The sequence below is a fragment of the Pleurodeles waltl genome, chromosome 3_1 (assembly GCF_031143425.1).
Source record: "Pleurodeles waltl isolate 20211129_DDA chromosome 3_1, aPleWal1.hap1.20221129, whole genome shotgun sequence".
Classification (NCBI taxonomy): domain Eukaryota; kingdom Metazoa; phylum Chordata; class Amphibia; order Caudata; family Salamandridae; genus Pleurodeles; species Pleurodeles waltl.
Genome location: NC_090440.1, coordinates 577,799,986 through 577,825,360, shown reverse-complemented (window position 1 = coordinate 577,825,360; position 25,375 = coordinate 577,799,986).

Below are 25,375 nucleotides of genomic sequence, written 5' to 3'. Positions count from 1 at the left end.
ATACCTCACTTGTGTGGGTAGGCCTAGCGCCCGCGACAGGATATGCCCCAAAACACAACGTGGACATATCACAGAAAACAGAGCTGTTTTTAGCAAAGTGACTACCTGTAGATTTTGGCCTCTAGCTCAGCCGCCACCTAGGGAAACCTACCAAACCTGTGCATTTCTGAAAACTAGAGACCTAGGGGAATCCAAGGAGGGGTGACTTGCGGGGCTCGGACCAGGTTCTGTTACCCAGAATCCTTTGCAAATCTCAAAATTTGGCTAAAAAAACACATGTTCCTCACATTTCTGTGGCAGAAAGTTCTGGAATCTGAGAGGAGCCACAAATTTCCTTCCACCCAGCGTTCCCCCAAGTCTCCCGATAAAAATGATACCTCACTTGCGTGGGTAGGCCTAGCGCCCACGAAAGGAAAGGGCCCAAAACACAACGTGGACACATCACATTTTTTTATAAAAAGCAGTGCCTACCTGTGGATTTTGGCCTGTAGCTCAGCCGACACCTGAGGAAACCTAGCAAACCAGTGCATTTTTGAAAACTAGAAACCCAGGGGAATCCAAGATGGGGTGACTTGCGGGGCTCTGACCAGGTTATGTTACCCAGAATCCTTTGCAAACATCAAAATTTGGCCCAAAAAACACTTTTTCCTCTCATTTCGGTGACAGAAAGTTCTGGAATCTGAGAGGAGCCACAAATTTCCTTCCACCCAGCGTTCCCCTAAGTCTCTCGATAAAAATGGTACATCACTTCTGTGGGTAGGCCTAGCGCCCACAAAAGGAAATGGCCCAAAACACAACGTGGACACAACATATTTTTTCACAGAAAACAGAGGTGTTTTTTGCAAGGTGCCTACCTGTGGTGTTTGGCCTGTAGCTCAGCCGGCCCCAGGGGGGGGGGGCAGAAATGCCCTAAAATAAATTTGCCCCCCCAACCCCCACCCTCCCCCGCCGGGAGCGACCCTTGCCTACGGGGTCGCTCCCCCTGCGTGACATTGGCACCAAAAAACAAATCCCCGGTGCCTAGTGGTTTCTGCCCCCTTGGGGGCAGGTTGACCTAAACTCAGCCAATCTGCCCCCAAGGGGGGCAGAAATGGCCTAAATACAATTTGTCCCCCAGGGGAGCGACTTTTGCCTGATGGGTCGCTCCCCATCTCTAAAAAAAAAAAACAAAGAAAAAAAAGAAAAATTCCCCTGGCGCCTAGAGGTTTCTGCCCCCCCCACCCCCCGGGGGCAGTTCGGCCTAATAATAGGCCGATCTGTCCCCCGGGGGGGCAGAAATGGCCTAAAATAAATTTGCCCCCCCAACCCCCATCCCCCCCCCGGGAGCGACCCTTGCCTACGGGGTCGCTCCCCCTGCGTGACATTGGCGCCAAAAAACAAATCCCCGGTGCCTAGTGGTTTCTGCCCCCTTGGGGGCAGATTGACCTAAAATTGGCCAATCTGCCCCCAGGGGGGCAGAAATGGTCTAAATACAATTTGCCGCCCCAGGGGAGCGACCCTTGCCTGATGGGTCGCTCCCCATCTCTAAAAAAAGAAACAACAAAAAAAAAAACACACAAAAAAAAAATTGCCCTGGTGCCTAGAGTGTTCTGCCCCCCCCCCCCCGGGGGCAGTTCGGCCTAATAATAGGCCGATCTGTCCCCCGGGGGGGCAGAAATGGCCTAAAATAAATTTGCCCCCCCAACCCCCATTCCCCCCCCCGGGAGCGACCCTTGCCTACGGGGTCGCTCCCCCTGCGTGACATTGGCGCCAAAAAACAAATCCCCGGTGCCTAGTGGTTTCTGCCCCCTTGGGGGCAGATTGACCTAAAATTGGCCAATCTGCCCCCAGGGGGGCAGAAATGGTCTAAATACAATTTGCCCCCCCAGGGGAGCGACCCTTGCCTGATGGGTCGCTCCCCATCTCTAAAAAAAGAAACAACAACAAAAAAAACACACAAAAAAAAAATTGCCCTGGTGCCTAGAGTGTTCTGCCCCCCCGGGGGGCAGTTCGGCCTAATAATAGGCCGATCTGTCCCCCGGGGGGGCAGAAATGGCCTAAAATAAATTTGCCCCCCCAACACCCCCCCCCCCCCCCCCGGGAGCGACCCTTGCCTACGGGGTCGCTCCCCCTGCGTGACATTGGCGCCAAAAAACAAATCCCCGGTGCCTAGTGGTTTCTGCCCCCTTGGGGGCAGATTGACCTAAAATTTGCCAATCTGCCCCCAGGGGGGTAGAAATGGTCTAAATACAATTTGCCCCCCCAGGGGAGCGACCCTTGCCTGATGGGTCGCTCCCCATCTCTAAAAAAAGAAACAACAAAAAAAAAAAAACACAAAAAAAAAATTGCCCTGGTGCCTAGAGTGTTCTGCCCCCCCCCAGGGGCAGTTCGGCCTAATAATAGGCCGATCTGTCCCCCGGGGGGGCAGAAAGGGCCTAAAATAAATTTGCCCCCCCAACCCCCATCCCCCCCCCGGGAGCGACCCTTGCCTACGGGGTCGCTCCCCCTGCGTGACATTGGCGCCAAAAAACAAATCCCCGGTGCCTAGTGGTTTCTGCCCCCTTGGGGGCAGATTGACCTAAAATTGGCCAATCTGCCCCCAGGGGGGCAGAAATGGTCTAAATACAATTTGCCCCCCCCCAGGGGAGCGACCCTTGCCTGATGGGTCGCTCCCCATCTCTAAAAAAAGAAACAACAAAAAAAAAAACACACAAAAAAAAATTTGCCCTGGTGCCTAGAGTGTTCTGCCCCCCCCCCCCGGGGGCAGTTCGGCCTAATAATAGGCCGATCTGTCCCCCGGGGGGGCAGAAATGGCCTAAAATAAATTTGCCCCCCCAACACCCACCCCCCCCCCCGGGAGCGACCCTTGCCTACGGGGTCGCTCCCCCTGCGTGACATTGCCGCCAAAAAACAAATCCCCGGTGCCTAGTGGTTTCTGCCCCCTTGGGGGCAGATTGACTTAAAATTGGCCAATCTGCCCCCAGGGGGGCAGAAATGGTCTAAATACAATTTGCCCCCCCCAGGGGAGCGACCCTTGCCTGATAGGTCGCTCCCCATCTCTAAAAAAAGAAACAACAAAAAAAAAACACAAAAAAAAAATTGCCCTGGCGCCTAGAGTGTTCTGCCCCCCCCCCCGGGGGCAGTTCGGCCTAAAAATAGGCCGATCTGTCCCCCGGGGGGGCAGAAATGGCCTAAAATAAATTTGCTCCCCCAACCCCCACACCCCCCCCGGGAGCGACCCTTGCCTACGGGGTCGCTCCCCCTGCGTGACATTGGCGCCAAAAAACAAATCCCCGGTGCCTTGTGGTTTCTGCCCCCTTGGGGGCAGATTGACCTAAAATTGGCCAATCTGCCCCCAGGGGGGCAGAAATGGTCTAAATACAATTTGCCCCCCAGGGGAGCGACCCTTGCCTGATGGGTCGCTCCCCATCTCTAAAAAAAGAAACACCAAAAAAAAAACTACACAAAAAAAAAATTGCCCTGGTGCCTAGAGTGTTCAGCCCCCCCCGGGGGGCAGTTCGGCCTAATAATAGGCCGATCTGTCCCCCGGGGGGGCAGAAATGGCCTAAAATAAATTACCCCCCCAACCCCCACCCCCCCCCCCCCCGGGAGCGACCCTTGCCTACGGGGTCGCTCCCCCTGCGTGACATTGGCGCTAAAAAACAAATCCCCGGTGCCTAGTGGTTTCTGCCCCCTTGGGGGCAGATTGACCTAAAATTGGCCAGTCTGCCCCCAGGGGGGCAGAAATGGTCTAAATACAATTTGCCCCCCCAGGGGAGCGACCCTTGCCTGATGGGTCGCTCCCCATCTCTAAAAAAAGAAACAACAAAAAAAAAAACACAAAAAAAAAATTGCCCTGGCGCCTAGAGTGTTCTGCCCCCCCCCCCCCCCGGGGGCAGTTCGGCCTAATAATAGGCCGATCTGTCCCCCGGGGGGGGCAGAAATGGCCTAAAATAAATTTGCCCCCCCAACCCCCACCGCCCCCCCGGGAGCGACCCTTGCCTACGGGGTCGCTCCCCCTGCGTGACATTGGCGCCAAAAAACAAATCCCCGGTGCCTAGTGGTTTCTGCCCCCTTGGGGGCAGATTGACCTAAAATTGGCCAATCTGCCCCCAGGGGGGCAGAAATGGTCTAAATACAATTTGCCCCCCCCAGGGGAGCGACCCTTGCCTGATGGGTCGCTCCCCATCTCTAAAAAAAGAAACAACAAAAAAAAAAAACACAAAAAAAAAATTGCCCTGGCGCCTAGAGTGTTCTGCCCCCCCCCGGGGGCAGTTCGGCCTAATAATAGGCCGATCTGTCCCCCGGGGGGGCAGAAATGGCCTAAAATAAATTTGCCCCCCCAACCCCCACCCCCCCCCCCGGGAGCGACCCTTGCCTACGGGGTCGCTCCCCCTGCGTGACATTGGCGCCAAAAAACAAATCCCCGGTGCCTTGTGGTTTCTGCCCCCTTGGGGGCAGATTGACCCAAAATTGGCCAATCTGCCCCCAGGGGGGCAGAAATGGTCTAAATACAATTTGCCCCCCCAGGGGAGCGACCCTTGCCTGATGGGTCGCTCCCCATCTCTAAAAAAAGAAACAACAAAAAAAAAAACACAACAAAAAAATTGCCCTGGCGCCTAGAGTGTTCTGCCCCCCCCCGGGGGCAGTTCGGCCTAATAATAGGCCGATCTGTCCCCCGGGGGGGCAGAAATGGCCTAAAATAAATTTGCCCCCCCACCCTCCCCCCTGGGAGCGACCCTTGCCTACGGGGTCGCTCCCCCTGCGTGACATTGGCGCCAAAAAACAAATCCCCGGTGCCTAGTGGTTTCTGCCCCCTTGGGGGCAGATTGACCTAAAATCGGCCAATCTGCCCCCAGGGGGGCAGAATGGTCTAAATACAATTTGCTCCCCAGGGGAGCGACCCTTGCCTGATGGGTCGCTCCCCATCTCTAAAAAAAAAAAAAAGAACAAAAAAAAAAAACACAAAAAAATAAATTGCCCTGGCGCCTAGAGGTTTCTTCCCCCCCTGGGGGCAGATCGGCCTAACAATAGGCCGATCTGCCCCCAGGGGGGGCAGAAAAGGCCTTCCCAAAAAATTGCCCCCCCTGGGAGCGACCCTTGCCAAAGGGGTCGCTTTGTTGCGTGACATTCGCGCGCAAAAACAAACTCCCTGGTGTCTAATGGTTTCTGCCCCCCTTGGGGGCAGATTGGCCTTATCAAAATAGGCCAATCTGCCCCCAAGGGGGGCAGAAATGGCCTAAATATATATTGCCCCGTAGGGGAGCGACCCTTGCCTAAGGGATCGCTCCCCACCTAAAAAAAAAGAATTCATCACCAAAAAAAAAAAAAAAAAAAAATGGTCCCTGGTGCCTAGAGGTTTCTGCCCCCCCTGGGGGCAGATCGGCCTAATAATAGGCCAATCTGCCCCCAGGGGGGGCAGAAAAGGCCTTCCTAAAAAAATGCCCCCCTGGGAGCGACCCTTGCCCAACGGGTCGCTCCCTTTTGCCAATTTCAAGAAAAAAAAAAAAATCCCTGGTGTCTAGTGGGGTTTCAAAAGCCGGATTGCAAGCAATCCAGCTTTTGAAACCTGTGAGAGACTTCAAAGGGAAGGAAATACATTTCCTTCCCTTTGAAGCCTCTCGGGGCCTCCCCCATGGGATTGAAAAAGAAATGCAAAAGCATTTCTTTTTCAATCGCGCTGGAAGCTCTGCTTCCAGCGCGATGGGGGAGACCCTGTGACTAATCAGCGCGCGCTCGCGCGCTGACGTCACAGGGGGGGTTGGGGGGGTCGGGGGTGGGAGGGGAAGGGCTTCCCCTTCCATCCCTGACTTGGGGGGGTGGGGGGGAACCCCACAGAGGGAGCGAGAGCGCTCCCTCTGGGCTGTGTGCCGAGGACGTAGTGGTTACGTCCTCGGCACAGCAGCACTGTGCCGCAGGACGTAACCACTACGTCCGCGGCACAGAAGGGGTTAAAGCACAAAACAATCTGGAGTCTGTCTGTGATTTCGAAATAGTGTATTAGCAATTACAGTGACAAAATGCTCTTTCAATTGTAATGTCAACATACCTATATCACACAGCTCTAGTCCATGAGGAATCTAAGTAGATGTCACACAGTGGGACCCACATCTGTGAAATCGTAAGGGAAAGTGACAACTCAGTGAACATACACTTGTGAAAACGACAGACAGTACAGAGGTAGTAGTGTTAAAGTACATGTAGTAGGCAGGTCTGTACTCTTACCTGTGTCTCACTGGAAATATTGCTGGATCACTGAGTCCCTGTTGTTCATGTCTTCTTCCTCTGCTTCCTCGTCTTCACTGCCCACAGGCTCCACAGCTGCCACAACACCGCCATCTGGACCATCCTCCTGCAGAAAAGGCACCTGTCGTCGCAAAGCCAAGTTGTGAAGCATACAGCAGGCCACGATGATCTGGCACATCTTCTTTGGTGAGTAGAATAGGGATCCACCTGTCATATGGAGGCACCAGAACCTGGCCTTCAGGAGGCCGAAGGTCCGCTCGATCACCCTCCTAGTTCGCCCATGGGCCTCATTGTAGCGTTCCTCTGCCCTTGTTCTGGGATTCCTCACTGGGGTCAGTAGCCATGACAGGTTGGGGTAACCAGAGGCACCTGCAAATGGCGAGGGACAACTGTTAGACACGCACTAACCTGGAGGGATATCCCCAGACCCAGACAAACATTCCCACTGACTTGCTTCCAGGTGCTCACCTAATAGCCACACACGGTGCCTCTGGAGTTGACCCCTCACATAAGGGATGCTGCTATTCCACAGGATGTAGGCGTCATGCACTGAGCCAGGGAACATGGCATTCACATGGGAGATGTACTGGTCTGCCAAACATACATCTGTACATTCATGGAATGATAACTCTTCCGGTTTCTGTACACCTGTTCACTCCTGTGGGGGGGGGGGGGGGGGCAAAGCCACATGGGTCACATCAATGGCACCTATGATGTTGGGAATGTGTCCCAGAGCATAGAAATCACCTTTCACTGTAGGCAAATCCTCCACCTGAGGAAAAACGATGTAGCTCCGCATGTGTTTCAGAAGGGCAGACAACACTCTGGACAATACATTGGAAAACATAGGCTGGGGACATCCCTGATGCTATGGCCACTGTTGTTTGAAAAGACCCACTTGCAAGGAAATGGAGCACTGACAGCACCTGCACTTGAGGGGGGATTCCTGTGGGATGGCGGATTGCTGACATCAGGTCTGGCTCCAACTGGGTACACAGTTCCTGGATTGTGGCACGGTCAAGCCTGTATGTGATAATCACATGTCGCTCCTCCATTGTCGACAGGTCCACCAACGGTCGGTACACCGAAGGATGCCGCCATCTCCTCACATGTCCCAGCGGACGGTGCCTATGAAGGACAACAGCGAGCACAGAGTCAAACAACTCAGAGGTACGTACCCACAGTTTACACAGTACACCATTCATACACAAAATATGGCCTGTATGTGTGTATAGTGTAGGCCTAGGTATGTGTGACGCAGTTGAAAATGAAGCCTTGTGGGCCCCTGAAATGGCGGATGCCTGACCTGTAAAGTGGGACAATGGGATGTGAGTTAACTGTGCTGGCGTTGTACACCGTCGCGGTGGGCGGTCGAAGACTGCGGCGCAATGCAGCATTGGTTAACATTGGACCCTATGGGTCCCAGGAGCCAATGACGATGTACGCCGGCGGTGACGGTACGCACCGCTGCGGACGTGACCGCCATTTTCTATCTGTTCAATCACTCAATACCTGATCTTTGACAGGAGAGGACCTACACTGCAAGTGCTGCTGTGACCTCGTCTGGAAGAGACAATGGCTCGAGTGTCTGGGGAAAGGGCCCCTGCCTTCACATCGGAGGAGTTGGAGAAGCTCGTGGATGGGCTCCTCCCCAAGTACACACAACTCTACGGTCCTCCAGACAAACAGGTAAGTACACAGGGAGCATGTTGTATGCGCTATGCCTGTGTGGAGAGGGCTGGATGTAAGAAGGAAGGGGGGAGAGTGCTGCGTGCATGAAAGACAGTGAATGCAGTTGCCACATGGCAAGTGTAGCGATGGGGGCCAATCACTTTGACGGTGCAGTTGGTAATAACTTCTCTTTTTCCCCTGTACATTTCATGTAGGTCAGCACCCACCAGAAAAAATTAATTTGGCGTGCCATCGCCAAGGACGTCCGGACCCTGGGGGTCTACCGCAGACGGAGCACCCACTGCCGGAAAAGATGGGAGGACATTCGCCGCTGGAGCAAGAAGACGGCGGAGGCTTTGCTGGGGATGGCCTCCCAACGTGGGAGGGGTGCCCGTCGCACCATGAACCCCCTGATGTTCAGGATCCTGGTGGTGGCCTACCCGGAGTTGGATGGGCGCTTGAGGGCATCACAGCAGCCACAAGGGGGTGAGTACACTCTCATTCTGCTGACTTTGCGCGCAGTGGTGGTGTCTGGGTGGGGGAGGTGGTCTGTGGGTTTCCCTAGGCCAGGGCGAGTTCCGTAGGCAAGGCCCCTCTGTAAGGTAGGCAATGTGGCACCCAACCCCACCTCTGTAGAGTGCCAAGTACACCTAGTCATGCCCCTGTGTCATCTATGTGAGCAGATGTCGTCCATAGCCCTGTAGGCCATTTCCTAGGAATTGAACAGTGGAGCCCAAGAGCATGGCGTAGTGCGGGGTGCTTCTGTGTCTGTCGTGTCCGCCAACGGTAGCGGTAATGCATGCACTCAACATGTCTTTCTTCTGTCGTCCCCCCCCTTTTTGTGGTCTCCCTGTTCTTGTGTGCATTAGCATCATTGGGGCGGAGGAGCAGTGGCACCGGAGCACGAGGGAGCTGCATCCCACATGGCCCTGGAGAGCGAGACTACGGACTCAGAGTTCACCAGTGGGACAGAGGGCGAGGGGAGCTCCACGGCGGGGACAGGAGCTGACACCAGCGACACGGACTCATCCTCTGATGGGAGCTCCCTTGTGGTGGTGGCAACATCTGTGCCCCCTACATCTAGCTACAGGTACAGCCGCCACCCCCTTACCAGCACCGCCCTCCCAGCAGCCACTCAGCCTTTGCCCCGTGCCCACTCACCCAGGAGGGTGGGCATCACCTTCGCCCCATGCACTTCAGGCCCTGCCCCAGTCACCACTGCTGCCCTCAGTGAGGAGGCCATTGACCTCCTCAGGTCCCTCACTGTTGGGCAGTCTACCATTTTTAATGCCATCCAGGGTGTAGAGAGGCAGTTGCAACAAACTAATGCATTCCTGGAGGGCATTCATTCTGGTCAGGTGGCCCTTCAGCGAGCTTTTCAGACTCTGGCCTCAGCACTGATAGCAGCCATTGTCCCCGTCTCTAGCCTCCCCCCTCCAACTTCCTCCACCCAGACCCAATCCCCTCTACCTCAGCCTATCCCAAGTACACCTACAGACCAGCATGCACACACGTCAACACACAAGGGAAGCTTTGGCAAACATAAGCACCACACATCCCACAGGCACTCACGCAAGCATCACACACATGCAGACACACCAACATCCACTGCCTCCAATGTGTCCCCTCCTCCTCGTCTCCCTCCTCCCTCCCAGTCTCGTCTACACTCACACCTGCATGGACTACCTCTACAGCCACTACGTCCCTCTCCAGCACACCCGCCACCACACCCAGCTCACGTGCAGTCACCACCCCCACTACCATTCACACGTCCCCTGTGTCCTCTCCCAGTGTGTCTGTGACACCCCCTCCCAAGATACACAAACGCAGGCAAACACCCACCCAACAGCCATCCACCTCACGACAGTCTCCAGCGCATGCACCTTCACCCAAAGTCACCAAACATACACCTCCTACAACCACCACCTCTTCCTCCACTCCCAAACCCCCTCCAGCTACCCGTCCCAGTGTGTCCAAAAAACTTTTCCTGTCCACCCTTGACCTCTTTCCCACACCTCCCCCACCCCGTCCGTCTCCTAGGTCCCGAACTAGCACCTCAGCCACAACATCTCCGGGACCAGTGGTGCCTGAAGTCACCGGAATATGGAGTGCCACCAGGGCAGCCAGTGTGGCACGGAGCCACAGCACAGACAGTCCCCCACCTGTGAAGCATCAGAAGTTGGCCAGTGCCCGGCGGGAGAGGGGGAAGACTCCAGTCACCAAAGCCGCTCCCAGGGGTCCCGGTGGGGGTGTGGAGTCAGCTGTGACACCTTCCATGGTGGGGAAGGGCCACAAGAAACGTGGCAAGTCTGAGAAGAGCAGCACGGCGGAGAAGACCGCCATCATCCCCGCTGCCCAGGAGGCCACCTCCAGCACAAGCCTAGCTGCCCAGGATAGGACTGCCAGCACTAGCCCACCTGCCCAGGATGGGCCCACCAGCCCAGCTGCCCAGGAGGCCACCGCCAGCACCAGCCCAGCTGCCCAGGACAGGACCGCCAGCACTAGCCCAGCTGCCCAGGAGGGGCCCGCCAGCACCAGCCCAGCTGCCCAGGAGGCCATTGCCAGCACCAGCCCAGCTGCCCAGGAGGCCACCGCCAGCACCAGCCCAGCTGCCCAGGACAGGACCGCCAGCACTAGCCCACCTGCCCAGGAGGGGCCCGCCAGCACCAGCCCAGCTGCCCAGGAGGCCACCGCCAACACTAGCCCTGCTGGGCCATGAAGGACCGCCAGCACTGGCCCCGCTGGGCCATGAAGGACCGCCAGCAAAAGCCCCGCTGGGCCATGAAGGACCACCAGCACAAGCCCCGCTGGGCCATGAAGGACCGCCAGCACAAGCCCCACTGGGCCATGAAGGCCCGCCAGCAGCTGAGACCCTGCAATGGAGACCGCCATCTCAAGCACCGCTGAACAGAGCACCGCCATCGCAAGCACCACTGAACAGGGCACCGCCGTCTCAAGCACCGCTGAACAAGGCACTGCTATCTCAAGCACCGCTGAACAGGGCACCGCCGTCTCAAGCACCGCTGAACAGGGCACCGCCGTCTCAAGCACCGCTGGCCCATGAGCAGCAAGGGCACTGACGCAACTGAGTCCGTCACGGGGTGAATGATGCACTCTGTGCACCATGACCCCTCCAGAACCAGTGGAGAAAAGCATCCACTACCCCAATCCTTAGCAGGATGAAGCACTCTGGGCACCATGCCCCCTCCAGAACCAGTAGAGACTGTCATCCACTACCTCTGTCCTTAGCAGGATGAAGCACTCTGGGCACCATGCCCCCTCCAGAACCAGTGGAGAAAAGCATCCACTGCCCCAATCCTTAGCAGGATGAAGCACTCTGGGCACCATGCCCCCTCCAAAACCAGTGGAGAAAAGCATCCACTACCCCAATCCTTTGTAGGATAAAGCACTCTGGGCACCATGCCCCCTCCAGAACCAGTGGAGACTGTCATCCACTACCTCTGTCCTTAGCAGGATGAAGCACTCTGGGCACCATGCCCCCTCCAGAACCAGTGGAGAAAAGCATCCACTACCCCAATCCTTGGCAGGATGAAGCACTCTGGGCACCATGCCCCCTCCAGAACCAGTGGAGACTGTCATCCACTACCTCTGTCCTTAGCAGGATGAAGCACTCTGGGCACCATGCCCCCTCCAGAACCAGTGGAGACTGTTATCCACTTGTGAGACTGTGGCTTTGCACTCCCCAGGATTGAACAGTGGGCAAACCACCCACTGTAGAGACTTCAGAGACTGTGGCTTTGCACTCCCCAGGATTGAACAGTGGGCAAACCACCCACTGTAGAGACTTGAGAGACTGTGGCTTTGCACTCCCCAGGATATGGCAGTGGGCAAACCACCCACTGTAGAGACTTGAGAGACTGCGGCTTAGCACTCCCCAGGATGGAACAATGGGCATGTGGCCCCCTCGTGGATTTGGCGCCGTGCTCTCAAGCGGCTGAGGTGCCACCCCTTTCCCTCCCCCTGAGGTGCCTGTTTAGTTGCTCTATGATCCCCCTGCAGTGTTCTCTCCATTATGGTCAGGGATCTTGTGTGGGCCTGGTCCATACCGTGTGGTCCCAGTGTTCCACGGACTTTCTTAGAGCACTACCTGGATTACTATGCTTGGTATATATTATGTACATGGTGTATATATATATTTCTGCCTACTTGCTTTTAATATATTACAATGGTTACACTCATTTTCTATTGTCTTTGCATTCTTCCAGGGGTTTGGGGGGTGTAACTGTAATGTATTGATATGCATTAGTGTGTGTGTTGTAGTGGGTGAGGGTGGGGGTGTTGCGTGTGTGTGTCCCTGTTTTTTGCCTCCCCTGTGTCGTAGGTGCAGTACTCACCGTGGTCTTCGCCACCGGCGTTCGTGCTCCTGGTAGAGGAGCAGGAAGACTACTGCAGGGAGAATTTGGAGTTCCGGGTCCATGGCGTCCTCATTCCTCGTGGGGTGTGTAGAGGTGCGCGTTTTCCCTTCGGGATTCCTGTTTCTGCCGTGTTTTTATCCGCGGTGAATCCGCTGCGGAAAAGGTGGCGGATTGGCCTGTCATAATAGTGTGGGCGGTACATTGTCTCCCGCCTGTCTGTTGGCGGTGACCGCTGCGCTGTTTGTCTGTACCGCCGTGGCGGTCGGAGTGTTAAAGTGGCTGTCTTTGTTGGCGGTTTCCGCCACAGTCGTAATTGCTAATTTTTTACCGCCGGCCTGTGGGTGGTCTTACCGCCGCTTTAACACCGACCGCCAGGGTTGTAATGACCACCCAAACGTTTTATGTTTATGAATGCATAGTAGTTGCATAATTGATGTTCAGAGTATGTCCATGGTCCAAGCTCTTGCCTTCTCAAGGTTCAGAGCTCTCAGTTTGTTCTTGTTCCATGATTCAGAGAAGGGCCACGCCCAGTTCTGTTTAATGATCATAACATCCTGAGGTATCATGATTTTGCTAATTGTTCTTGTTCCCATGATTCAGAGAAGGGCCACGCCCAGTTTTGTTTAATGCTCATGACATCCTGAAGTATCATGATTTTACTAATTGTTCTTGTTCCATGATTCAGAGAAGGGCCACGCCCAATTTAGTTTAATGCTTATGACATCCTGAAGGATCATGATTTTACTAGTTGTTCTTGTTCCATGATTCAGAGAAGGGCCACGCCCAGTTTTGTTTAATGCTCATGACATCCTGAAGTATCATGATTCTACCAATTGTTCTTGTTCCATGATTCAGAGAAGGGTCACGCCCAGTTTTGGCTAATGCTCATGACATCCAGAAGTATCATGATTCTACCAACTCTTGCACACACGGAGACTCCTTTGTCTATTCCATAAGGGTCTCAACTCTTGCACACACACAGACGCCTTTGACTATTCCATAAGGGTTTTACACTAGCATTCACGGAGACGCTTTTGTCTATTCCATAAGGGTCTCAACACTTGCATCCACAGAGTCGCCTTTGTCTATTCCATAAGGGTCTCAACCCTTGCACACACGGAGACGCCTTTGTATATTCCATAAGGGTCTCAACTCTTGCATCCATGGAGACACCTTTGTTTATCCCTTAAGGGTCTCAACACTTGCATCCACGAAGACGCCTTTGTCTATTCCATAAGGGTCTCAACTCTTGCACACACAGAGACGCCTTTGTCTATTCCATAAGGGTCTCAACTCTTGCATCCACGGAGATGCCTTTGTCTATTCCATAAGGGTCTCAACACTTGCATTCACGGAGACGCCTTTGTCTAATCCATAAGGGTCTCAACTCTTGCATCCACGGAGACGCCTTTGTTTATCCCATAAGGGTCTCAACTCTTGCACACACAGAGACGCCTTTGTCTATTCCATAAAGGTCTCAACACTCGCATCCATGGAGACTCCTTTGTCTATTTCATAAGGGTCTCAACTCTTGCACATATGGAGACGCCTTTGTCTATTCCATAAGAGTCTCAACACTTGCATTCACGGAGACGCCTTTGTCTATTCCATAAGGGTCTCAACTCTTGCATCCACTAAGACACCTTTGTTTATTCTATAAGGGTCTCAACACTTGCATTCACGGAGATGTCTTTATCTAAATGTATAATTGAATGTTAATGCTGTTATGAACAAGTATATACATACATGCTTAACCATTTTTCCTTTTCAGATCCCTCTCCCTGCTGTTCCCTACCCTAATTCCCTTCCCCCCAACTGGCTTCACCATAACTCTGTGCTATAATAGCTTTCTGAGTTGGTGATGCCGGAAGGTGGGCCTGTTGTTCGACGCCGTGCAGATCCCGAGGAAAGGACACTGTGACAGTAATCCCACACCCATATGCGCATACACACACACCTACATACACACATGCACACCCATGCTACACACACGCACCCATACTACACACCCCTTGGCCAACACACAAATGCAATACACACAGCAACTTGCAGATACACAGCACTTGCACAGTCAAACACAACACCTATTCACACAATGACACCACAACCGTAACTACACAAATGCTTTGTCAAGCGATTGCAGTACACACCTCCACATGACACCACATACATAGTACAACATGTGACAATACCTGACAACTAAGATACACAATCACACAGCCATACAACGAAACACACGTCATACCACGCTAACACAACATACAACACATCTGACATATCTATCACCACGCACGCACACCCACAACCACACAAGGACACACAATACCTCCATTACACATCTCAACACAAACATTATACAATTAGTCCACATACATGCATGTACCAAACACAAACATACCCTACACACAATACACAGCCATCACTACAGCTAACAATACCCCCACACATGTCACACAAAAGGTGGCAAATACAAAACAGTCATGTGGAAAGAAAGGTAAGACAAGTATGTTACCATCAAAGCCAACAACAGGTTCGTCCAGATGTATTAAAATCTTTGGGTAGGGAAAAAAAAATAACTATATACAATAATCAGCCCATTGGGCAGTCCAATGTCCAAGGTGTCAAAGGCACAAATGGCACCTCTGTGGGCCCAACTTGACTTCTGACTGCCAAATGACCTCCACAGGATAGGGGCATCAAGGGGACAGGCAGGCATCTCAGGGTTTAGGGGGGTGGGGGTGAGGGGGGATAAGCTTGGGTTTGGGAGGGGGGTCTTTGGGTTTGGGCTTGGGAGGAGGGTCCTTGGGCTTGGGCTTAGGCTTGGGGGGCATGGGTACTTGCAGGGGAGAACTTGGAGGTGGAAGGGCTGGAATTAGGGAGGGACACAGATCATTTGGGGGTGTGACGTGGTGGGATGGGAGTAGGGAGCATGGAAAACTCTGAGAAGAAATACTTCTTAGACACACGGGTGCGGTCATGGCAAAAAGGTTTGGGAGTGGAGGTAGAGGGAGTGGTTGTAGGAGGTGTTGGTGTGGATGTCTTGGGTGCAAGTGCATGCGATGAATTCTTGTGGATGATGGGTGTCTGTTGGGTGGATGAGTGTGGGCGTTTATGTGTCTTGGGAGGAGGAGAAGTAGGGTGCTGGGAGATACCATGCTGGATGGGTGACTGTCTGTTGGGGTGGTGTCTGCAGGTATGGCAGATGTGCTGCATGTGGGTGTGTTGGTGGTTGTGGTGGATGCAGATGTGGTGTCTGGGGTGGATGTCTATGGGTCTGTTATTGTGCTGACTGTGGGTAAGATGGGAGGTGTGGCTGGATCTGTCAATGTTGGTGTGGTGGCTGCAGGTGTGTTTGGTGTAGTACCAGTGAAGGAGGAGGGTGGGGGAGTCGGTGCAGGTAGTGGATGTTGGTGTGTCTTTAGGTAGGTGTTGTTTGTGTGCATGCTGGTGGTGGGTCTTATGGTGCTTGTGTTTGTCAGTGGTACTATTGGGTGTTGAGGTGGATGCATGCGTGTGTGTCTGTGTGCTTTGGCTGGGTTTGGGAAGAGGTGTTTGGGTAGAGGTAGGTGGAGGGTGGAGGGTGGACAGTAGACAAAGGGTGACTGACTGCCGTCAGTGTGGAGGCCAGAGCCTGAAAGGATCTCTGTAGGCCAGCCAGTGCACTGTGAATGCCCTCCCGGAACACATTGTTCTGCTGGACTTGAGCTGCCAGTCCCTGGATGGCATTCCCAATGGTCGACTGACCCACAGAGATCGACCTCAGGAGGTCAATAGCCTCCTCATTGAGGACAGCAGGGCTGACTGTAGCAGGGGCAGAGGTGCCTGCAGCAAAGGCGATGCCCACCCACCTGGGTGAGCAGGCACGGGCAACTGGGTGGGGAGCTACAGGGACTGCAGTGGTAGTAAGGGGGGTGGTGGACAATAATGGTGCTGGGGTGGTCCCAGAAAGGTCTGCCATCGCCAAGGTGTGTCCACTGAAGAAGGATTCTGAAGATGACGTGGATGATCAGGTCTTCCCCGTGGCACTCCCCTCGCCCTCCGTGCCAATGGGTCCCTCGCTGTTGCTGATAGCAGCACTCCGGGTCCCGTGGCCTGCAATATCCCTACTCACCTGTGCCCCTTCTCCTTCGCCTGCCAATACTGATGCACACAAATACAGAAAGAGAAGGAGGGAGGGAGGGAGGTAGGGAGAGAGAGGGTTAACACATACCTCACATACACACTTGTAAACATGCACTTCTGTGACAATACATGTCCTGCCTAGGCTATCTCAATTGTCAATACACATGTCATACATCATGTCACAACATGTCACCAATACCCACCCCTGTATGCCAACCCTCACACCTACATCAACATCCAAGTAAGTGTGCCCACAGGAGTCATCCACATGATCACCACCATTGCCATATCTGCACACACATCAGGCCCTGGATGAAGTACAAATGTCTACCTGAATTCACATAAGACCTCTCCATATTCCTATCACCTATTTGAAGTGCAGCTGACTGAACCAAATACATCAGGCCTGTACAGTTACACAGCTGATCAGTCCATGTCCTTTGTGAGATATCCACGATAGTGAATACTACTACACTCACACACCACCCAGCATCTGCCTGTCACATTACATGGCTGACATAACACTCTGTGCAATAATAATGGTATTTTCTTACTTATAACTGATGAAGTCAATACAAGTTAAACAACCATACAGGTGACATCTGATGTGAACAATACAAGTAATGGGAACAGGCATGTGATTAATCTAACCCAGTGGTTCCCAACCTTTTGACTTCTGTGGACCCCTGCTTTATCATTACTGGAACCTGTGGACCCTCGGTTAATCATTGTTGGAATCCAGGGACCCCCACTGAGTTATTACTGAAAGGTGGGGATCCAATCTGTTAAGATTACTTAATTTTCTAAGCACCAAGGTTCTCCGGACCACAGGTTGGAAACCACTGGTCAAACCCAACCACAGACAACAAATACATGTGTATCACAACTAATCATACATCTAAATGCAGATACAATGGTCCATATTGCACATATAACGCGTCCATCCCCAATAACTGAGTGTAGTGTCACAACTGATGAACATCAGGAGCCCACATATGACATCATGCTCCACATACAAAACCACCCCGCATGCATTTTCACCAGTAGGACTTCACAATATCACAACACCACCCTCAATCATACCATTCCAGACTTGAGAATACCTGTACCTAAGTCCTGACAGCACATCTCTGACGGTCAATACATGGTTGCAATAGTCATGCATGGCCCAACACCACCACCTTGGCACCGACAGCACATCACATCCTGTCCTAAACACCCACTTCACCTAGGCCAAGGGTAGCTGACATGTTCACACTTCATCAGATGTACCCCCAAGTAACAATTGAGACATGATGTAGGCAGCTAATAAGCTAAGTAGCACTGTAATTGCTAGGACATTGGCATACATGCATTAACATTACACATACCACCTCTAATACTATCCCGTTGTGTTCAAGGTTTCATCCCCAAAAGCCTAGGACTTAGAAATGTGTAATGTTTGGAATCAGACCATTTCAAAGCTAAATTTCAAATGAGGAGCCTACTTCACCAACCTTCACATATCCAATAGGTAGCAGATTACCAAAATATGGGGATACAACTGTCAAGCCATTAGTTCAGTCCTACACAAGCCCAATTTGTGGTGAAATTGTAATGGTTGACTCACGTGGAGTCCACTCCATTATCAGTACCTGATTTCTACTGTCCCAGTGATAAAAGCAGAGTCACACAGTTGCATATACAGGTATGCCATACAGATGAGAGTTGACTGGCACCTTACAGCCACAAATGCCCAAATATAGAGGGATAGAGCAGGTCATACAAAATGACTGGGTGGTACACAAGCACACATCCATAGTAAAGGCAGGATGGAGTCACACATGTACCAATCTGATTAGACCATCTCCACAGTGCAGACATGAGGAATACTGGATATGGGAGATGTACATCCGCTGACAGCAAACCATCAAAATACATCTACAACTAATGCTCAGGCCGGGTGGTTACTACCCATTTCCCCTAAGTCTAAACACATGTTGCATTGACTACATTTTCTGATAAGCTACAGTGTGGGCAGCTAATCCCATACAATGCTATGCAAATCCCAGGATACAGTCAGTACTCACCCTCTTGTGGCTGCTGTGCTGCCCTCAAATGCCCATCCACCTCAGGGTAGGCAACCGCCAATATGTGTGCCATTAAGGGGTCAGGGTCTGATGGGTACCCTTCCTTTGTTGGGAGGGCATAACCAGCTAGGCCGGGCCCAGCGTCTCAGGTCCTCCCACCGCTTGCAACAATGGGTGCTCCACCAGGCTATGGACCCCCAGGGTCCGCACTTCCTTGGCGATGGCACGCCAGATCCCTTTATTCTGATGGGCTTTCACCTGCATGGATGCCGCAAACAAGAGGAGAGAGTCATGTACACTCGTACCATACTAACAGGAGAAGCCTATACACCTCAGACTTACCCACAGATACCCATCCTCTCTACCCACACACCTTCACTTCATGCCCTCTGCATGCCTCTATACTCTCTCACCGTTACACTTACCCCATTTACCATCACAGGCACCCCTATCACACATGACCATGAGATTGGTCTCACCCGTTCCTCTGGTGCCCCATATAGCTGTTCATACAGGGGCAGGACCCCGTCCACAAGCTTCTCCAGCTCTTCTGGTGTGAAGGCTGGGGCCCTGTCACCTGCAGGATGTGGCATGATGGCTCCCAGGGACAGTGCACAACAGCTCAGATAGTGGAGGTCTTGCTGGCAACAGTGTCAGGTGTCAAGTGAGCAAGGCTGCAGAAAATGGCGGTCACGGCTGCCACATACAGGATCGTCACCGCTGGTGGTCCTGGCCATTGGCCCCTATCCCCCATAGGCAGCAATGTTAACAAATGACAAGTTGCAACGGCAGTAGCGACCCCCTACAGCCATGACGACATATGTCGGCAGACTTAGGTCACTTCCATCTGTCTAGTGCTGCTGGACAGGCAGCTGCCATTTTGTGCACATCTAATGCATTGATGTGCCAATTTAGGTGAGCTTTATACATTTTAGGACAAATTGGGGAGTAACCCAATGTAGTGTCATCATGTTAGTGCTGACACATGTAACGTGTCCTAAATGCTTTACAGGTTCAGCATTGTGCTGGAAGGCTGGTGTCCAAAACGCTTCTGCATGGCCATTTTTTTTTATATGTCAGCAGTGCTATGCATGTCTAACAGGGATGGGGAAGTCCATTTCAATGAGGCCCACAGGAGGACAAGGTGTGTAACTGAAAGGACATTTGGCCTCCTGAAAGCCAGATTCAGGTGTCTTGACCTCTCTGGAGGTGCCCTCCTCTACTCACCCAAAAAGGTATGCCAGATAGTAGTAGCCTGCTGCATGCTCAACTATCTAGCCCTGAGATGGCAGATACCATTGCTAGCGGATGAGGGTGAGGCAGCTGAACCAGTGGCTGGTAATGCTGACACGGCAAGTGATGAGGAGGCAGAGGAGGAAGGTGCAGCTGGCTCTAGGATTGAGCTCATCAATCAGTACTTCCAGTGACATACAGGTATGGTGATTGTGGGTTGGCAAGTGTTTTATACCCACATGATTTGCTGACAAAAGTCCTCCTGAGTAGACTCATTAGTGGCGGTGCGATGTGGTCCTATCCCTATGTGTTGGGGGAGCAGACTGTTTGTATGTCATGTGCACAGTAACGTTTTCATATCTAACAAGTGTACCCACTGAAGTTTCCTTGACTCAAATCCCCAATGGACAGACAAGAAATGAGCAATGTGTGCTGCATTCTCCTGTATCCATGTCATTTCGCCTACGGACTGTGGTAAGAATACATGTGCCTCTGCTACCTAAGGCTTTAGGCTTTTATAGTCACTAGCCATTGCAGAACATTTTGAGAACTGAGAGTTGTAAATGACAGATGCCAGCTACAGTGCCAAATGATTAATATTCTGTGAATGGTTTTGTATAGGTAATCTCTGGGGGACCCTGGTTAGGAGGTAATCTACACCGGGGGACGAACTCTAGGTGCTGTATATGTGCTTTGTGTAGCTCCATCTGTACCATCCTGATGGTACTCTCTTTCATTGTCTTTTTGCAGGTTTGCATGCCTACTATACTATTGTGTGGGTCATGATTTTGGACTGTCTGTCATGTGTCTTGGAACATATCTGTTGTACTGTGTCTCCTGCTGAGGATGCCTTCCTCTCCTGTTTATTACACTGCCTATTGGATGTGGGTGTGCATAGCCGTCTCACATATGGCAATCATGACTTTTGTTGATGTTGTAATGAAGACACATATACAGTAGTTGTATTCCATTGGTGTCTATTGTGCATATAGTGAAATGGTAACAAACATATATGGTGCAAACGTTGTCCAAGAGGTGATGAGTGGGGTCATGGTAGATGGAATAATCAGAGTAGGTGGTACAGCTGTTGATTGCACAGGTCCAGTGTCCAATTTCCTATGGGGAGATGGAGTTGTGTCATGGGGGACAAATCAGGTCAGGGTCACTTCCTGGCAGTGGGTGTGGTCTTGCCATCTGCTCCAGCCGGATGACTGGATGGACGTCCACGTTTGCGGGGGGGTTCTTCAGCTACAGAAGGAAGGGTGTCTGAGGGCTGTGGTTCTCCTGGCAAGACCTACATTCCGCTGGCTACTGCTGATGTGGAGGGGTCTGGTGCACTTGAAATAGCGGAAGGAGCCTGCTGGTGGGTGGAGGAAGCATGCAGGGTGGTGTTGATATCCCTCAGCACCACTGCAATAAAGGCCATGGTGGCATTCTTCTACTGCGTCTCCTGCTGAGGATGCCTTCCTCTCCTGTTTATTACACTGCCTGTTGGATGTGGGTGTGCATAGTCATCTCACATAAGGCAATTGTGACTTTTGTTGGTGTTGTAATGAAGACACATGTACAGTAGCTGTATTCCATTGGTGCTTACTGTGCATATATTGAAATAGTAACAAACATATATGGTGCAAACATTGTCCAAGAGGTGACAAGTGGGGTCATGGTAGATGGAATCATCAGAGTAGGTGGTACAGCTGTTGGTTGCACAGGTCCAGTGTCCAATTACCTATGGAGAGATTGAGTTATGACATTAAACAGTCAACAGGGTGTCTCAGTGGCACACAAGGGGGACAAATCAGTTGAGGGTCACTTCCTGGCAGTGGGTGTGGTCTTGCCATCTGCTCCAGCCGGGTGTCTGGATGAATGTCCACGTTTGCAGAGGGTTCTTCAGCTACAGAGGGAGGGGTGTCTGAGGGCTGTGGTTCTCCTGGCAAGGCCTACATTCTGCTGGCTACTGCTGATGTGGATGGGTCTGACGCAATGTTGATAGCGGGAGGGGCCTGCTGGTGGGTGGAAGAAGCATGCAAGGTGGTGTTGATATCCCTCAGCACACCTGCAATGGAGGCCATCGTGACACTGTGTGCCTGCCATTGCTGCACGACCTCCTGGTGGTATTCCCTTTGCAACCTTTGGTTTTCCACCAACATGGTTATGATCTGGCCCACCCTGTCCTGGGATTGTCGGTATGCTCTCAGGACTTGGGAGATGGTAGCCTGGTCAGTACAATCCCTTGGGTGCCCCATCATATGGTCCACAGCTTCCCTCCCACATCCCTAACCCCCATGTGCCTGTGCTCCTGGCACAGTGAGCCCACTCCCAGTGTACGCAGGACCTTCATTGTCTGGGATGTGAGGGGTCGACTCAGGTCCCTGTACTGTGGACACACTATAGTTTGATCTATCCTTGGGACACAGGTTTGGGGATGAAGGGTAGACTGTGATGGTGAGGCCACAGAGTTTAGGGGGATTGATGTGGGCAGGGTGAGGCAGGGAGTGGTAGACTGACCAGGTGTCCCAGATGGGCCAGGAAGGTCGTCAGTGTCCAGACATCCAGACGTGTTGCCCTCACTGGGGCCTTCATTCTATGGTGGGCTGGCAGTCTCTGGTGTCCTCTCCATGGCGGCACTGGCAGGGGTACCTGTAGATGGAGTGAGAGAGGGAATTACATATTGAAGATGTGTTTGGTTCTCTCTTTATCGTATGCATATAGTGGCATGAAATGATTCCCAGCAATGACAATGACAGATGCTGCACAGCATACACTTGGTGTTAGGTAGTGTACCATAGTCCATTTAGGTTGGTGTCATTCAGGTTTAGTACATCTGGATGTGTGGATGGGTACAGGTACAGACTGTTAGTTCACATGACTGTTCTGCACTGTTAGCTAGTGACTATTCAGGCTTGGTAGTTGTGAGTGGTAGAAGGCTGGACATAGCAGCATGGTGTCCCAGTGGGTGGAGGGTATGGGAGTATGCAAGGTTAAATCTGTTGTCTGGGCATGTGCATGGAGCCTGCTATTTGACATACCATACCATGGTGGTTGACTTTCTGGATTGTGGATCCGGATTAGTGACCAATTGGATACCATCAAATTGGTATAGGTAGTCCAATAGGCATACATGCAAGAAATGTGATGTGATGTGCACATTCCTGGTATTCAGGTAGATGGACTTGTAAATTGTGGGAGTCGTGTTACTATTTGCCCATGCTAGGCATGCCTTTGCCAAGGCCTGTGTGGGCTGGGTGGAGGTGTGGTATGCAGGACTGGGGCATTAGGTGGATAGTTGGGATATGTAGTGAGACATGCAATACATTGGGGAGTATTTGGGTGGTGAGGAAGCATGCAGTATGTGACAATTGTGTGACATGGAAGTTGTGTGCACTTACCAGAGTCCAGTCCACCAGGTATTCTAGTCAGGCCCTCGGGATGCATGATGTTCAAGACCTTCTCCTCCCTAGATTTGAACTGTGGGGGAGGAGTTGGGGGCCCATCACAAGTCTTGAGCATAGTGATCTGGTGTTGTGATGCCAAGGAACGCACATTCCCCCTAAGGTCATTCCACCTCTTCCTGATGTCCTCCCTTGTGTGTGGATGGTTGCCTACTGAGTTGTGCCTGTCGACTATTCTCTGCCACAACTCCATTTTCCTGGCAGTCAAGGTTTGCTGGAACTGTGCTCCAAACAATTGTAGCTCTACCTTGATTATTTCATCCACCATGACCCTCAAATCGTCGTCTGTGAACCGTGAGTGCTTTTGTGGGCACGTGGGAGTGGTTGTGTTGTGGGTGGGAGGGAATTGTTATGTGTGTAAGGGTGCAGTGTAGAGTGATTGATGGGGTGTGGGTGGTATGTAGTGGGTGAAGGCCACTTGTGGTGTGTGTGTGGTCATTATGAGTGTTATGTGTTGGTAGTGCAGTTGTGTTGTGTGTGCTGGGTGGAATGTGTATCTGTGCCTATGATGTAACAGTTCTATATGGGTATATTTGCCTGCTCTCTGTGTAAATCAGATTTGTAGCAAAGGATTGTGGGTTGTGCTGGGGTGTGTTATATAGTGCTGTGAGTAGGTGTGTCTTGTGTGTGTACATGTGTCAAGTGTGGGATATTCAAACTATCCAAGTGGTGGTGTGTTCTGTCTGTGGTAGATTCTGAGGGCCAATGGTTTTCTGCCGTGAAACAACTGATGTGCTGATTTGTGTCTCATAATCTGGTGGGTGGAAATGTTTCGGTGTAGTGGTACTGGTGGTGGTGGAACCGCAGTGTCAGATTTGTGGCTGTTTTTTGGCTGTCTTCTCAGTGTGAGTCGTAATGCGGCTGTGGGATTACCGCCAACATGACAGCCTTTTGGCAGCCACCAATGTGGCGGTCTTTTAAAAAGACTGCCAAAGTTGTAATGAGGCCCTCAGTGTCTAATAGTGTGAAGAACCACTTCCCGAAAGGTGAACCTGCAGCAGTCAGCAAGTAACAGTTATTACAAGTGTCAGAGATAGCTCAAATGACAGACTGAAAATATCTGACAATATAACTTCCTGTTGCTCTGCCTAGGGGGCCATGGTGCCCCAAGAAGGCTTCCCATCTACATCTCCATGGACAGTAGGCCTTGAAATCTTATGCCTTCTATATAGCCAGCCAGATTCGAAAACTGAGACTGGCCATTAAGGGCTGGCTACTTTTACAGAAGTGACCAAGAGTCACTATGATAAAGTACAGAATGCTTTCAATGTGTGGGAGCCTGGTGTGCCCTTAGTGTAAATGTTAAAGCCTTATGTATATGTAGGTACTCCATCACGGTTACCACAGGGGATTAGGGATTTATCTAGAAGTCTGGTCACAAAATGTCTTTCTTCAAATGAAAGCTATTTATTGAGATGAAAAGCCGGGGCCACCCAGTCTGAAAATGGAACTACAATTATATCATGGAAAAAAACATATCTAAGGCTCTGCTAACAAACTGCATTTTGTAGTATGTTTAGTTGTACTAGCATAGTATTACTAAACGTACTACAAAATACCATTGACAAACCTACAGGAGTAAATCTCCACCTCACCTATCTTTTCTATGGGAAGACCTTCACACATGGGGAGTGGTTGGAAAATGGGGCATACTTACTAACTGAGAGATGATTAGTGAGGATTAGGGTGGTTAGGGAGGGATTGAGGGAGGGACAAGCACCCTCTCATAAAGGAATAAGTTCATTGCTATTCACAAACTGTGCTTATAGAACTCAAAACAGTAGTAAATGTATTCCAGATTAAATGGCATTAGGGGCTTAAAAGAAACCACCCTTTGAAATAATGTAACATTGAATTAAAATTTCTGAACTATTTAAAAATAAAATTATACTGAATTTAATGTTAAAAAATAAAACAAAAGTAAAACAAAATTATTTAAATGTGTAATATTTTAATAACCCTTTTTGAATTAAAAAATTAATGTAACATTAATTCCTATTAAAATGTTCTATTACTTTTAATGAATTCTATACATCACTTTTATTAACTATCAACAACTAATATATGTATGTTTTACTTAAGGTGGGGCTGCGGTCTCCTTAGGTTAAAGTATGGGGAACATGTAATTATACTTGTACAAATTTGTAAGTAGTAATTTTGTGTTGAATGTTAATGTAAATTAATTTTATATATTCATTTTAAATGAAGACCAAAACATATAAAATGC